A 14,972-nucleotide genomic window follows, 5' to 3' on the forward strand; every position below is an offset into this window, starting at 1 on the left:
GTAAATTCATACAAAACAGCTGATGCGCGTTTCTGTCTGGCAGTTTTTCAGCAAGCAGTCTCTGCATTTGCCTCGAGAACAACTCTGTCTCATAACGTTCCGTTATTGTCTCATAGCGTGGTGAATGTGCAGGTCACAACTTGTCCACGAGACTGTTTTGAAGTTGTTGGATTGTGTATTTGATGAGTTTGATGAAGGAAACCAAGAAATCCCATTAGCCTTCGTAGCGTAGCTCTGAGCAGCTTGCGGCTCTGCTCCGCCGTTCTAAAAACAGCTTACACTGACAATTAAAGGTAAAGAACCAACTGCTATGACTATTGGCAATGGGCCAATTTGTTGGCCAAAATGTTGAACTATACCTTTAAGCTACGCCCACACTGGGTGATTTTAACAGTTAATCCACGCCTCATGGAGGTCATCTGCACCGCATTTTAGCTGAGCCACACACATTGCCGTGGAAGGATTCATTCTTTGGCTTTTGATGCACAACATGCTGAATGGGTGACTAGGCTTTTTACTTTTCTATCAGTCCCTGAACCACTCAGCTCTGATATTGGCCGCCCCTACCGTTCCCTTCCTATTTGGCTTATTTTCTGATATTGTGACATTCCCCCTCTTTCTCCTGTCTTTGCCATACCGACAAGATCTGCAGTTTCCAGTCCTATGGGGGGGATGGGGGAGGGCATTCAAAACCTCTTCATCTCTGAGGCAATTTTAGGCACCTTGTCCCCCATGGTCAATTTGTCACCATGTGGAATGCCAGGAGCTGTCCTTGGGGCTGACCACTGGTCATTGCTCTCCCTGACACTCAGAGAGAAAAAGAAGGAAACAGGGTGAGGCAGAGGTGGAGAGAGAGAGAGGAGCAGAGGGAGAGTGAACCTGACAAAGGCCCTGAAACAGATCCGTCCCACTCAGCAGAGCCAGGGGAGTATGCAGCCAGGCTGTCAGCACCTCTCATTAGTCAAAGGCAGCCTCCCTGACAATGTGACACTGATTACTGAAAGCCCTGATTCAGACTTTCTCTCCTCCTCCATGTAGCCGCAAACAGTGTCAGCTAAAGCTGCACGCACGTGTTAACTCACGCACGCGCGTGCTCCCACACACATACACACATGTGCACGCACACACCAATTCACTCTTTCTGCCCCAAAATGCTTGAAGTGCATTTAATTTCATTTAAAAATTCCCCTCCCATCTCCAAAGGGACTAAAGCCTTCATTAAAAAGAGTGATAAAGGGCAAACGGGCGTCTTCCAGCTCTATTTAAAATCTATTTATTGATTTTCACAGAGAGTAAATAAATATTAAATGGCATTACTGTGCACAGAGGCTTTTACACTGGCAGGAGTGGTGGAATTAGAGGGGATGAAGAGTGGCGTTCATTAAGGGTTTATCATTTTTATTGATCTGGCTGACATGTCTTAGCACTGAGGAGGATCTGATTGCTTTTACTTAATCACTTTGAGTTGAATGGAGGACTGAAATAAAGTATTAGGGGTTCACACAGGGAAAAGGAATTGTGTGTCCAAATATCAAAGACAATGGGATTTTTCTATATTGAACTAAGCTTCCCACTCACAGGTGATTTCACTATAACCTTGCTCTATAGGTGCCACCACAACATGGCAACAATAGAATAAGATGGATCCTTGACTTAAAAATTATTATACAACAACAATGGTTTTTGCACTCTAAACCAATTTTTAAACCTAATTTTAATTATTTAGTGTCAGTCAGATGATGTCTTGAATATTTGTGATTCACATCATGAGGGAAGGCAGAGCATGGTTTTCTACAGGTCTTGGGTAACAAGGTTGAAATACTGCCAAGATAAAAATATAAATACTTACTCGTGACCATAATGTGGGATGACATTATTTACAGAGTAACCTCAGATTGCCTTTCCTTGCCCTTTCTATACCTTTGAGTCACAATGAAAAGCCCTTTCTCTAGACAGACATTTACTGTATATTTGATGATAAGGGATTAGTTAACTCAAATTCCAGTCAAGCACATCATATCTTTTTCATGTTTTTTTTTTCATTCTCTGTCTCTCTCGCTCTTTTTTTTTTTTCGTTTGAAACACATAAAATTGTTGAATTGCTGGTGTTGGCTGGGACATCTGAGGTTGTAATGGTTGTTTCTTATGTTCCAGTTAACATGTTAGTGTTGTTAAGATCAGTATGTTATCTGAGAATAGCCCATTTGCTCATCTTTAAACACAAGTCTAGCATTACTGACAGTTTTTTAGTGAGAGATGAATTTATTAATTATCATTTTGTTTCTCAGGCTAGCATGAATACTCCTCTGGGGGGATGCACAAAACTCTATGGTGATTAAATGCAAATTACATATGCAGTCTTGATAAATGTTCAATAAAAACTGTGTCAAATAGCATATTACATACAGTAGGGTTTTTATAAAACAAGCCAAACAGATGACAGTGTACAGTAGAGGATGAAAAAAAAGAAAAGCATTCATCTATACATTAGATCTTAAATCCTCTCTGTCCTACATTTAAATGTTTGTACTATAAAATAACATTGAGCTGCTCATTATACCACACTACAAAGAGAAAATGCCCTGTATAAAATATCAAAGCACACAACATATAGCTATTGTGTATAGAATTAAATATGGCAAAGACCCAAAAGAAATGGAAAATACAACAAAATGAGGTCATGCAAACATGCATATGTAAATACAGACCAGAGTTTGCATTAGGATGAAAAGACAAACAGTAAAACATGTAAGTCTGCCCTCCTACACAAAGGTCTTGAGGAACTGCTGCTTCAGAGGAGTTACTCTCGTGGCAAAATAGCAGATCATCATTTGGAAGTAAATCAGATATAAATTATGGCTTGAGTGAAGATTTTAAAAGCAGGAGTCAGACACTGTTGGCGAACAGTGCCTAGAGATAATAGAGTCCTGTGATTGTTAATGACTGACAGGGCTGCCCTCTTGATCTGTTTGTGATAGGAGTACAAGTTATGTCTACAAATGCAGCTGTCTGTGACTACTTATACCTAAGAGATTATCTCTTGTGCAGTGTTGTTGGTGTGAATGATTGATACTTTTTCTTGTTAATTTGACATTCTGGGAACAATTACATATACTGTACTTCCAGTTATGAACAGAACTATATTTCATAGTATTGAACTACCTGAACAAAACAGGAGGCACAACTTTACAAACGAAAGAAACACACACAAAAAAACAGGTGAAATTAAGTGATGATTTAATGCAGGTATGATAAATTCCTGCTACTCACCATTAAGAAATCATCAACTAGTGCTGTGTTTAGTTAATGCATAATGGATTATCAATTAGTGAGTGTTTCAGCATTATTTTAGCATATTATTGGTACACTTGAATAAATGTTGCCAAGTTGTGAACCTGCTGTTAGTTAACACAACATTGCAGTATGAGATGTTTCATGTCTCTCTTTTCTTTGCATTGTCATCAAATCGCAAGCTCAGAATAAATAGCTGTGTATCCTGAAGAACTAGCAGATATTCTTTCATATTCTTGGGGCACTTTACGGTTGTGCAAAAAGTCAAGCCACAGCAACACGAGAGCATGTAGCTGACCTGTGCTGTACAAGCGGTATTAGTAGTATTATTAATGGGAAAGGTCACTCCAGATAGTGCTAGTCAGCAGCAGTGCCATTGCACCTCACCCATATGTCCAGGAAATGAACCCCCTTTCTACTAATTTCTAAGATCAAGTTCAGGATGCTGTTGAAAATAAAAATAAAAATGAAGATTTATATCCAGATTTACCACTAAAGATGCTAATTACACACTGTATCTAATTGCAACAACATTGGAAACTGGCTAAAAATGCTTTAAGTTATATTTTGTTTGAATTGGATGATGCTACTGCATTGATCCAGTGTGTTATTAATGTTCGCTGACAGTGTTGATAAGCGCATTACCACCTGTAACAGCCAACTGGAAAATAAATGTCTTCCCTGTTATTTGGACAACCTCTGAAGAGGACGTGCAGACTGAGCTGGCAAAAACAAAATCTAATATAATCCAAGAGAAAATGCTGATTTAGTGGTTTAATCATACTAATACTGTATAAAAACATCCCATACTACTCAGTAGTAGTAATAGAATGAGCTGAAATCACTGTAAAGTAACTAATGGGATGGACTATTATGTAAAAAAGATTACATATAAAGCTGGGAGGAATAGTCCCTTTCAATTTGAAACAGCCCAAACTTCTATAGACAGAGTTCCAACAACAGCGTGAAGGTTTCTGTGGGAAGAGGATATTAGTGTGGGAAACCTTTTTCATGTGGACACTCTGAGGGCAGACAGCAGGAAGCTTGAACCCTGTATGAAAAGTGTCCACTCTGCCCTTCAAGCACCGACCATACTGTTAGCCTGTGTAGGACAAGGATTAAAGGGAATATGTAGGGAGTCCCCAGCTCTGCTATTCTGACTTCGAGGCTGTGTTTCCTTGTTCATACCACCTGTAGACTTACCAAGGGGAACTTGGTTGTGTGCCTTTGATTGATCCACATGGCATTTTGACCTGGAAAGACTCCACAGGCTCCATGCTTTATTAGAGAGCCTGCAGCGGGCTCCCACCAAAAGCCGAAAGTATTTTCCTCCAAGTCTCCTGTGTTTCAGCCTTCCTGACATGAATGCTAAGTAATCGCTCTTTGGCCTTCTTTATTTATCCACACTTAACCCTATGGCCAATTGATAGCTTTGCTTGTTCGTCAATCTACCTTCACTGCGAGGCACATGCTATGTAGCATGCTTCTTGTAACAGTAGAGTTATTTATTTTATTATCTATTTTAACTGCAGTGCGCTGCACACCGTGTACTTGTCAGCACACAGGGGGTGCGTTGTGTATCAGAGGCTGCAATCCACCCCCTCTCACTATCAGGGTTCTAACAAGGCCAGGATAGCAGCCAGATTGACAGCTGCTGGGGCATTTTAACAGGCCTGGTGTTAAACTGCTAAACTCTGAGGAGGCATATGAATGATTGGCTGCCAAACCACACAGAACACAAACCCACCGCCTTCACTGTTACAATCTTCCAACTGACCATAAGCTTTCACAAAGAGGAAAAAAAAACCTCATTATGGACTCTTTCTATATACACAGAAGTTTTCAGTGCATATTTAATCTTATAGAGGTCTGGTTAAACAGATGCTGCAATGTAGACTGTACTGTACACCTTTTTTTCTTTTAATTTATTCTTTTTATTTTTGAGGAGAGAGAATATCAATCTTGATAGCAATTTAAAGGTTTCTTCTGCAGGGGTGCTTAACAATTGATTCAATGAAAGATTAGAAAATAAATGCGCCTGAAGATTTGGTATCTGTTAGTTAATAATTGAAAAGTAATTCTTAAAAGATGTATATAGATTTGTGGAAAAATGCAATTAAGTGACTTGTTGATGAAGCCATCACCAAACCATTCATCATGAATAATTAAAAGTCATCATGTATTCATAATTACACAAATAATTTGTTGCTACAAATACAGCTTGGTTTCAAGCAATTACATCAATAACTATGAGAAAATTAGTAAAAGTTATAATATGAATAGGTATGTCAGGGTGTTTGTGCTGATAGGGTTAGGGTGTGGTTGAAAGCTCTAGAAAATACTGGTGTGAATCTTGTTTTTTTGTCAAGTTCATTCTTGGCTATGGAAATAGTTGTTTCAGAGAACAATCCCAACACAAAATCCAGCTTTTTTCTGGAGTGTTTGGACATATCACACAGTTTTCATTCGCAGATGCTGTTTACTCAGTTGTCAGCTCCATGACAACCAAGCTTACACCATCCGCTCATGAGGACAATGCTCATGAGTGGACTTGGCCAGTTTACTAAATACTATGTTTGATAGTTAACTCTGTATTGGGTTATTGTTGCTTGATGTATAGTAATTCTCATATCTTGATTGTTCGTCTCAACATTATATCTGTGTTGTTGTTCTTTGTTTGTTTTTTGTTTTATTTTTATCTGAAATGGCACTGTCGTTTTGTTCCATATTGTTTCCACTTTTGTTCAGTCTGCTGTGTTTTGGGAAAAAGTTCGAGCGTGTCGTATTTGAAAAAGTTAGTGTGGTGAAATAACACATTTTATGATTAATGTCGATTTACAAAAACCCTCTCAGTATTAGTGTGGTGGATGTAGCTACAATGCGTGGGGGGTAGTCTTGGAGGAAAGGAGGGAAATTCGAGCACTAACTACAGTATAATTTGCCAGTTATCTTTTCTGTCACCTCCCTCTCTATCCAAAACAGAGGGGAAGTCGAAAACACCATTTGTCAGTGCACATTACATCTCTGCTGTTATCGTCCCAAATGAAAGCCCAGTATGTGGCTCCTTTCAACAGAAGATGGTAACAGGCCTTGTTAATTGGACTTGGCTTGGTTTTCCATGAAGCCTTATTGTCAACATGACTGACTGAGGATTACTGGGCCAGAATTGCACCGTACTCGCATACATAGAGATATACACAAACTGAGCACAGGGTGTGCAACAAATATGTGCTGTAAATGACTATTTCAGTGGGAAAATCATAAACTTGATCAATCATAAAATGTTTCAATTTTCACAGCATCTCAATGTAATTCATATGCTATATGCACTGATATTAAAGTGAAAATATCTGTATGCAGACGACTGTACATCTGGGTCAGCTGTCTAGGCATGAAGGAATCAAAAGTGATGGCTTTGTTTCTATCGGATCAGATTCTGTTTAACATGTTCTCTTCTTTCGAGGTAGGATGCATGACATCAGGACCTGTCTTAAAGGAGCTATGTGTAAATTTTACTATTGCACATTAGGTTTACCCGGCCCAGAAATACCATCACAAGTTAAAGGGGGCCTTTTGGTTGAGTTTGGCGGCGCCAGTGGACCAAAGCGGTAGTGTTTTGACCCCTATTGCGTGTAGCGTCGTAAACATCCTGATCTCCCAGTCACGTGCAACAACTCGGTGTTGACCTGTTGTGATTTTACAATCATTATCTCCTCGTTCATGGTGTCAACGGGGTGAAATGGTGTCTGAAAATCTCTGACCTGTTGACTTCAGGCCGGCCTCAGCCCATTACAAAGTTTTCAAGGTGTAGTGCAGGAAATATGATCCGCCGTAAACACGGTGTATTTTATTTAGAAAATTAACTGGGTGTTTTTGTTTTGTATTTTGTACACGATTTCATGTCCCGCACGAGCTGCTCTGTGCTGAATTCATGCGCCGTGCTCCGGCGTCCGGCAAAAATAGAAGCTCTGTTATGGAGGGCTGTCAGATGCCGGAGACGTGACACAGCGGAGCTGCAGCCATGTGGAAGCTCACACATTGACCACGTTGACCAGAATAGAAACGTATCGGCAGCCGTTCCAAATAACTCTCCCTCTTTCATTTTTTAGTCTCCTCAGACAAAATGTTTAATTTCTTTGGCTTTCTTGCCGCTTCTGCCATAGCGGTAATCTCACATAGGCATTTGCATCGACTTCCATCTTTTTAACAAATGGGGAAAGGGAAAGATCCCCTCAGGCCATGACAGAGGTGTCATTCAACCTGTTGTAAGTCGATGTACCATCACAAAAGTTCTGAAAATATTATATTAAGGTTGAAATGTTACTTAGTGTTGGTTTAATAAAATAAAATAAAATGTAATGCAGACGGGTCGGTTCATTGTAAAACATTTATTTATTGATGTAAATGTGGTGATTTCTGTACATAGGCTACAGAGACCCGAGGCAGCGCTGCTCCTCTGTCCAATACACACATGAAGCTTCACTTTTCATTCAAACAAACTAATGCGGCTGCCACAATTGTTAGATTGCATCAATGACACCAACATTTATATCCTAAAAATAATTTAACCAGCTGGCGGTAAACCTCTAAAAAAAACCTGCAGGTATGTTAATTAGCGACTGTTTACTCCCCCGGGATGACAACAGAGGTTGGCTGGCCGATCAGCTCTGCAGACGGGCTGCTGCCTGTTTGATGAGGTGCTGCCAGTGGCCGCTCCTGTGGTCACTGTGCTTCTCTTCTCTGAAACATCGTAGCAAATTTCTAAACAGCCATCGTTCAGATAAACTAACTGCACATTGGGGACCTAAACAGTTACTTTCTCACATGAAAAAATATTAAAACTTAATAAAGTGACGTAACAGCGCTACAGCAGGAATTAAAGTAGGCAGTATACGGTAGGCTAGTCTGCGGTTTCAAAAACAGCTACAGCAGAGCAGCAGGGGAAAGGGTGGGGCCGGCCTGCAGCATATACCTTGGCATGGCCTAGTAGGGGAGTCCGCCACACATTGACTTCAACGCAACTTCAATGTATAAAAAAGAGACAGTAAAACTGAGTAAAACAGAGCGTGCAGGGCCATCCAAAACATCTTGCAGGGCTCACCTCCAAATGTATAAACCTCATTATATGGCACTTCTACGTCCTCTAGAACCAGTATCCATTATTTTAAACATATTTATAAGTCTGAAAAGCTGGAAAAGCATAATAGGTCCCCTTTAATCATCATTTCTTCATTCCTTCATTTCATTCCTGTTCAGACCTAAGAGAGCTTCTTTACTCAGGTTAGCATGCTAGACAGCTAGCTCTGGCCTGGCCTGCCTATCTCATTACTGCAGCTCCCATTCTGGCAATTATGTAGCAACAGCAGAACTTACAAAATCTCCTTTAAACAGTGGATGTTTGTGAGAGGCAACACCACTGAGGATTCCAATAAATTTAGTACTGTAGGATCCGTGTGGGTTTGATTGCACTGAAACGAGTAGTTGGTTACAAGTAAAGCATCTTTTCTGTCCATATGAGAAACACACAAGATACACAAGATAAGGCCTCCCCCAGTGCTCTGTGTTCTGTGTTACAGACACTATTAGATGAACCAGATACTAACAAATCATCTTCAGCACAACTCAAGCCAAAGAAGCATATCTAAGGCAATACACTATAATTCTGCATGGTTCGCTTTCCGCCGGTGGCTTACTGTAGGGTGTTAACAGTATTAGCGACTGAACCAGGATAGTCCTGCCCGGCTGCGGCGAGTGACACCATTCACTGGGACTGTCATATGATTGGATTGAGGGAGACCTAAGCGCGGCTCGAGCTGCACTTATCAGCTAGCTGGCAGATAGGACTTGTCATACTGCCTGTCAGATCTGATGAGAGGACCACAAGCCTCACAATGGAGCAAAAATGCAATCTTGTCCTCTGCAGCTGTATGGCCTGTCTCAGGGACACGCTTATTAGACTTTGTAAACAGCCAAATGTGAGCGCTAAACAGCAAGAGCTAGTGTCGTGCGGGCTGCGCCTCCCTCAGCCAGCTAGCCAAGACCAAGAACAATTTATTCTAATAAATGCATTTACAAGAAACTTAGACTCAAGTGAATTGCAGGTCTTTTGAAAGAACATATGGCCTTGAGGTTTACTGGTCAAAACATTTCAGACTGTATATCTAATAAGATGAATATGCACACTTTTGTTTCAAATGCATTTAAAAAGACTATATAGCCTAAATGTAGTCAGAATCATATATGGATGATTTGTGTAATTATTAGGGCTGTCAAACGATTAAAAGAAAAATTGCAATACTACTACTACTACTGATTAATCATCATTTAAATACTAATATGACTTGTATTTTGGTGGGGAGATAAAACAAATACATGTGTGGTGTTTGAAGATATGACAAACTAGCCTGATAAATATCTGAGAAATTAACAGCTATTTACTTACCAGGCTTGCCAAAAGTATCAGTGTTTAAACAACAAGAGGGGTATTTCTTCACTGCAGCCTATAACTTCAGCAGAGGAAATAACATAACTGATAGATATAGGAGCAAAACAAAGGACAGCTTTCCACCACAGCGAAGGAACATAGTTTGATGCTGAACTTGCATTGTTTGTTCTGCACTTCAGTGAACAGAGAAAACAGAGGAAGCAGCTATTAAAGCTTACATTGACTATGTAGCTGTGACAGTTGACGGTCCTGTCACTATGCCTCCAATTGATCATGAGCCCTGGCTACTTGGCCACAGAGATATCCCTTTGGTCAAATGGTCAGCGCGCATGACTCTTACCCGGTTTGACTAGAGTTCAAACCCTGCCCACGCCCTCCTTTGTCCTGCCACATAGCAATTGTAATACTCTCAATATGATCCTGTTAGCACAGTCCTGTGTTCCTAAAATCTTTTCTCTGAATACATTTTTTTTCTTACTATGTCAAAAAAATTGCATTTTCAAAGCCAAGGTAAAATAGGTGCAAAAAGTGCAAGGCGTTAATTTGAACAAGCTAAGGTGCTTACCATTGAGGCATTGTTCTGATAAAGCTTTGCCATGCAGTACATTGACGTGTCTACAAAGGAAATAATGAGGGACAGAGTAAGAAGCAGAGGTTTCCACAATGCAGGGCTGATTATCCTTTCTTAGCCTGTTCCTGCTCCTATAACTCTCACATCTCACCACCCAGGTACAGAGCCCACAGCTGGATGTCAATACCATTGAGACCAAGCCTCGCTCTTTCTCTCTGACTTCCCCCTTTTTAATATAATCCCTCGTTCTTGTTCTCTGATTATGGCCCTTTCACCAAATGCCTCCAGGTCCCCCTGAAATGATGATATTTAAACAAGTGGATATGCATAGGATTACCATAGGAGACCCGTGGACGTTTAATATCAGGCTGAGTACAAAGAGTGAAGGAGAAAGGGAACTAGTTGATGGGAGACTCGTTCCTTTTTTCTTTTTTTTTTCACGGAGCACACAGTCTCTTTTCTGGTTTCCTGAGATCATTAATTTCTCCAAAAGAGATCTCCCCGGGTGAGACTCATTCACATGCAGATGGCACTATTCCTCCGGAGCCTCTATCGCTCTTTCTCTCTCTTTCCATCAGGCATTTTAATGCTCCCTCTCTCTCTCTCTTTCTCTCTTTTGCTGTGTCGCTCCCTCCTATATTAAGCAAACGGTTAGCTTGGCAGCCTTAGGTGACATAGCACTCATATTTCAGCACTGGGGAGCAGGAGTAATGCAATGTGCTGCTATGGATACATTACATGAGAATTTGTCTCCTTTAAAGTGAACAAAGTAGGAGAGCGCGTCACTTAGTGATACAGACATTTATCTACGGAGATAATTTCTCTTCCCTGTCCTCTGTTATTCTTTTACTTAACTTCCTCTTTTTCTTCCTCAAGCTTGACAAACGACTCATTGTCGGGCGTCTTGTGTTGTGATGCTGTTGCATGTTGCACGTCATGGCGCCACGGAGGACTGTGTTTATGTTGGATAAAAGAGTAAATGCTCCCCCATTGCTCAGCATAGAGGACAGCTCTCTGCCCTTTTCTGCCATAATCTTCAATTCACTCTCACCCCCCTGGTAATGTTACTGGAGTTAAAGGGCTCTGTAATACCTATCTCGTTTACGTCTTAACCTGAAACCGTGGCTCTCGAGTTGAGGTATGCATGTATGTGTGTGTGTGTGTGCGCCACGGTAGTAATTAGTAATTAGTGACCCGTTACTGCATGCATTTGTGCTGTAACCCAGAAGCGTTAGCAGCAATCTCCCCCCCTCTCTCCTCTCCCAGTTCATATCTAACCTGATAGACTTTGATGACACGCTTCTTTGAAGACCTGATCAAAGACGAGAGCCTTTGATGAGAGTGATGTTTGCTGTTGGTGAGGAGGTAAGGAGGAATACCAATCGTCTTTTTCAGGGAGAGACAGATAGAGAGTGAGAGGAAGGGAGCCTACACAATATTGAAAACACCACTCTCTTTATATGTCACATTCGTATTTATGTAGAAAAGAGTTGAGTTGAATATTAATGGAGGAGGTGTTTTCATATTCATGTTCAAAATATAAAATTTCAACCATGTACCTGAATTTATCAAATAATAAACATGACTTGCACTTGAACCCCACACTCAGATGATGAAAGAAACTTGGTTTAATAAACAAGGTGTTTCTGTTAATTAGGTAATGGTGGGGATATTTAAGTCAGAATTGAATTGGGCCTTACTGCAGGGTTTTATTTATAATGGATGGCATATTGAGGAGGAGCCACACAGGAGGTGAAAGCAAAGTTGGACTGGAGTAGCTGTGATAGAAATAAGAAGGCTGCTGATGGGCTTCTCGCCTATAACATTGCATTAATTTTCTGAGGGAAAGTATGTATGGTACGTACGCGTGAGACAGCTGTGGCTAAAAGCAGATGAGTTCTGTTTTGATTTTTGCATGCACTTTAGAGATGGTCCCTAACTTCTGCTTCTCAGTTTCCCTTCCACTGACAAGTCAGTGCCAGGCTTCAGTGTCAGATCTTGAGGTAAAAATAACAACTGTGCACCATCAGTCAAGCTTATCCTGCATTGCCCTACAAGTCTGGTGAAAAGTGATGAAAGGTTATTGAGGATTTTGGCAAATCTGAATCATGGAGAGTCATGCTGCTTTGACTATAGCTGCTCCTTTTTCGCACTTACACCACAAAAACAGAAAGACTCAGGGTAGTCTCTCTGCACTCCACTTTTACAGAGGTGGAGCTGTTACCCTGACGTACATTTGGATCAGTACTCATCCTTAAAGTCGTTTCACTTTCAAAAAAAAAAAAAAAAAAAAGATTATACAATTTGAAAACACTTTGGGTAAGACTTGAACCACACTCTTGTATCACTTCTCAAACTTTCTGTGTAACGGGTTGATTGTTGCACCTTGTAGTATTAGGGGGTAGAAAAACAGCCACTGTTCCCACTGTGCAATTCATTAAGGATGAGTTGGTTAAGTACCCCACCTCTGTTAAACAGCAGCTGTTTGCTTGAGATTGTCTCTGGAAGCTTTTAACACCATCTCCCACACAGTGAATCAGAAAGTCTCACTCTCATCCACCATAAAACAGACAGAAATTACCTGACTTACCTTTGATGCTGCCGAAAAACCCTAACGATGACTATGAACCAACCGCTAAAATTAGCAGCACTTCAAAATATTATGGATTTTTTTTTCCACATCAGACATCAGAGATCCTGCCACCACTGTTTAAAAAAAAAAAAAAGTGTTCCACAGACTGTCGCTGTGTCCATATGATGCAAGTGGTGTGATATTGGGGGCACACTGTGTAAATGGTTATGTTTGTCACCTTCAACTGTGTGGGTGACGAATATAACTGCAATAATTTGGATGCTGCTCTGTTCGAAACACATTATTTGTTCATATCTGAGCAATGTGTATTCATTTGCTTCCCTAATCTGTAGCATGTGGATAACATTGTTTCTATTATTTTGTTGCAGCTGCATCACACACACACATAGCATGAACATCTAGTGGTTTATATTCTGGTTCAGTGGTTTGCTTACAGTAACAAGAGTATAAAAAGTACTTTTCGCTCTAAACAGCTATACTGTGATCATCCTCAGGGGGGCGTGCATTTCAGTCAGAAGAAGATGGGCACTTGCTTGAGAATTTGTCAACTATGCAGACAGAAGGGAAGTGAATCAGAGTGGACACAGACAGAGGTAATAGGGCTGGGGGTTGGAGGGTGGGGGGGAGAAAAGACAGAGTGACACAAGGTGAAACAGGTGTTAAACGAATTATGTCAAAATGCTGCAAGCATCTGATTTTTATTGTTGTTGTGTACCCCCCCCCCCCCCCCCCCCTCCCCCCCTCCCCCCCTCCCCCTTTTTCCTTGCCGTTCTACTTTGTCTGTTGCGTTTGTTGCGCTGGTGTCCTCATGTGCCAGGTGAGAACAAAACAGAGGACTGAACCCGGCATCTGTATTCAGGTGCACTAATGGAATCACTGAGGCTAAAATGGCAGGAGGTGAAAGGTGAGCGCACAGAGAACAGCAGACAGCTCCACACCACTGCTGCCGCTGTCGCTCTGCCAAACCACTCGACTGTGATGGTATGGGAAGTGTGTGTGAGTGTGTGATTCAGGAGGCATGTGTTTGTGAGTGTGTGTATGTGAGATTGAAGGAAGGGAGGCGAGCGAGTGTGAGGTCTTTTTTTGTGTATGGAAGGTCTTTCGCGATCAATTATTTTTGTTCACAGGTATTCATCCTTTTTTTAGTCACTCTGTGCTGTGGGTTTTTGAAAGATTTAGCTGTTAGCAATGTGTGTTCGGCACATAGCTCTAACAATATATCTATTGACTTGGATGAATATAGAAGGTTTTTCTGTTATTTCCCAACATAGCTGGGCTTTCTCAAGATGTGGCACAGTGTTTGCAGAAGGCTGAAGACCTTCGGAGGACATGTGCATAGAATACTATTATGATATACAGTATGTAGTGTATGTACACACGTAGATGCCGGCCATGAGGTGACCTCTTTGAGGATTACATTGTACAAAGCCGGGGAAAGAATATACAGTACAGTTGTTCAGCCACAGCTGTGCATATAGTGTATCTTCATCAAACATTTGCAAAACTGATTTGAAGGTGTATTGCTATGATTCCTTTCTTCTGTCAACTAATGATCAGCAAAAATAACCTCAATCCCTTGAGTAGTATTTCCATTACTAATTTATCCGCTGCTTCTCGATTCACCGATTAATCATTTACTGTACAAAATATCCAAAATACTGTGAAAAATGGTCATTACAATTTATGAGATGTCATGAAAATTTGTCTGACCAGTAATGCAAACCCCAAAGATTCAGTTTATTACTATGTAAAAGTGAGAAAAGCAGTAAATTATCACCATGCAAGTAAGTAAAGTTTATTCATATAACACCTTTCAGAGACACCAGTCACAAAGTGCTTTGCAATCCTCAAAACATAAAATAAAATAAACCAAGATAAAAAACACCAGGTAAAATATACAAAGGGAAACTGTTGCAATCACAGGATTAAATCACTGTAAAAAAAAAAAAAAAAAAAAAAAAAAAATGCCTCTCACAACATGCAATAACTAAACCAACCTATGCATGTGATTCTGATTAATGTTTCACTTTTTGGTAGAAACACCATAGCAGGCTTGACAAATCAAATCTTGC

The sequence above is a fragment of the Trachurus trachurus genome (genome assembly GCF_905171665.1).
Source record: "Trachurus trachurus genome assembly, chromosome: 10".
NCBI classification, from domain to species: Eukaryota; Metazoa; Chordata; class Actinopteri; order Carangiformes; family Carangidae; genus Trachurus; species Trachurus trachurus.